Source organism: Colobus angolensis, unplaced genomic scaffold (assembly GCF_000951035.1).
Source record: "Colobus angolensis palliatus isolate OR3802 unplaced genomic scaffold, Cang.pa_1.0 Scaffold17, whole genome shotgun sequence".
Lineage (NCBI taxonomy): Eukaryota > Metazoa > Chordata > Mammalia > Primates > Cercopithecidae > Colobus > Colobus angolensis.
In genome coordinates this window covers 3810323-3812296 of record NW_012114821.1, presented here as the reverse complement: position 1 = coordinate 3812296, position 1974 = coordinate 3810323, and the positions used below count along the sequence as shown (strand labels likewise).

Genomic DNA, 1974 nt, shown 5'->3' with positions numbered 1-1974 from the left:
CGCGTCCCGGGACCCTTCGCCTGGCGGCCGCTCTGGCCGGAACATGGGCCTGGAGGCTGCCACGTGCCGGGGCCGAGCCCCGGGAGGCTGCTGTTTCCCCAGGCGAGCCACAGGACACCCCTGGCTGGAAGGGGTGACCCGCTCCCGTTTCTGGGTGCGCGGGAGACCTCCTACCCTGAGTTCATCCTGCCCAGGGTCCCGCCCAGGAGCTGGCTCTACCCCCATTAAGCACTCAGTTTCCTCAGCTGCACAGTTCGGAGGGCTGGAACCCCACAGCCTTCCGTGCCTCCAGGGCAGGTCGTGGATGTCAGTGGAGGTCACGGGGAAGCGGAGCGTCAGGTCTCAGGCCGGGTGGAGTCCGGCTCAGACCATACCAGTGTTGGGACTCGGGCGGCGCCTCAGCCCTTCAAGCAGCACCCGGTAGAATCAGGTCAGCAGCCTTGATCCACGTGCCTCAGGATTAAACGGGTGACTCCTGACACGCCCCTGGGCAGCTGGTGGCCGCCGGGGTGGGGTGGTGACATGCTCAGCTCCAAGTGGGCAGAGCAGTTTCACCCTGGCCTGTCGCTTCCCGGAGGGAAGCCCTTTATGAGGGAGGCTTCCCTGGCCCTCTCTGATAGCGGCTCCAAGGGCAGCGTGGGGTCCAGGCTAGCTGGTCACAGTGTGTGCCCGGGCACCCTCAGCCAAGGCAGAAAGGCACGTGCTGCACCTCCTCTCTCTGCCTGCGGGCTCTGGGGTGTGCGCTGCTCATGATGGGGAGTGCTGGGCGTCCACCTAGTCTGCGGACCCTGGGGGCCCTGTTCCCAGGCTGGAGCAGTGTCCTCGGCTGCAGACCAGAGGAGGTCACTGAACACGGGGTGCCTGTGGCCTTACACAGACAGAAGCCCCCGGCGGCCCTGTGCAGAGCCGTGCTTCACAGAGTTCCTGCAGTCCTCCCAAGAAGTTCATTAACCCCATTTCTCAGATGGGGAGATGGAGGCCCAGAAAGGTGGAGTTGCTGCAACCCCTAGCTGGTAGGGCTAAGCAGAGCCTTGGTGTTCCCATCTGTGAAGGGGGCGTTGGAGCTGCTGTCAATGGGGGGCTCCGAGCTTGTCACCTGAGTGGAATTAGCCATTGGGGGTCTCCCAGTCACCATGCTGGCCCCCCTCACTGTGGTTACTAAGGAGGAGAAGCTGCCCTGTGTAGGAGTTCCTGAGCTGTTTCCAAATAGCCCCGCCAGGGAGCTGGTCACCCCTCAACACCCCCAACATGTTCGCCAAGCACTTACTCTGTGCCAGGCCTAGTGCTGGACCTGGAGCTGGGGCATGGTGGGCTGGCGGAGCGGGGCAGGTTGTGGACAGGCCCCCACAGGCAGTCAGCATGAGGGAGAAAATGCAGGCGGGGATGAGATGCAGTCTCCAGGTGGTTTCCTCAGCTACCTGCTCCTCTCTGCCTTTGCCCTCCTCCCGGAAGCCTGCCCTGAGTAAGGCTGGGGGCCTCAGTTGGTCCTCTCTCTGTCCTCAGTACCAGCTGAGGACATGGTGAGGGTGGCTGGCTGATGCAGTCAGGCGCTGGACATGGGAGACAGGAGGAAGTCCGGTGGGTGGGCTTCTTTCTCAGACAAGTGGGCAGTTTGGATGGTGAGGAGGTCTTGGAGTCACCATGGGTGGCTGGGCTCAAAAATGACATGAGAGCAGGCTTAACAAATGCTTCACCAAATTCTGAATTGGCATTGGCCAATTTCTGTGGTGTAACTACTCCCAAGCTACACAGACGTGACTTTACTGGCTGAGGACTTGGGCAGAGGTGCACACAGCCTGAGAGGGGGACATAAGCTGGTGTGAGCCCTCCCGCTCACCGCCAGGGTGGGCAGAGTGTCCGCTGGTGCCCAGTGCCTATGCACGTGACCTCCTTAGGGAGTTATATCCAGATGGTGGTGATACAGCTTGGGGAGGCCTCTCCCTGGTTGGCAGGTCCTGGCGAAAGGGAGAGTTG

The 1974-nt window shown here is 62.1% G+C and overlaps 1 long non-coding RNA gene across 1 annotated transcript in view; it reads right to left on the bottom strand.

Annotated features, from left to right (window-relative positions):
- LOC105509026 overlaps positions 1-341 on the bottom strand; it is a 2746-nt gene extending 2405 nt beyond the window's left edge. The window contains exon 1 of the long non-coding RNA XR_001001362.1: positions 175-341. This is a non-coding gene — a long non-coding RNA (uncharacterized LOC105509026). The remainder of the gene's footprint in view (positions 1-174) is intronic.
- Between the last annotated feature and the right edge of the window lie 1633 nt (positions 342-1974).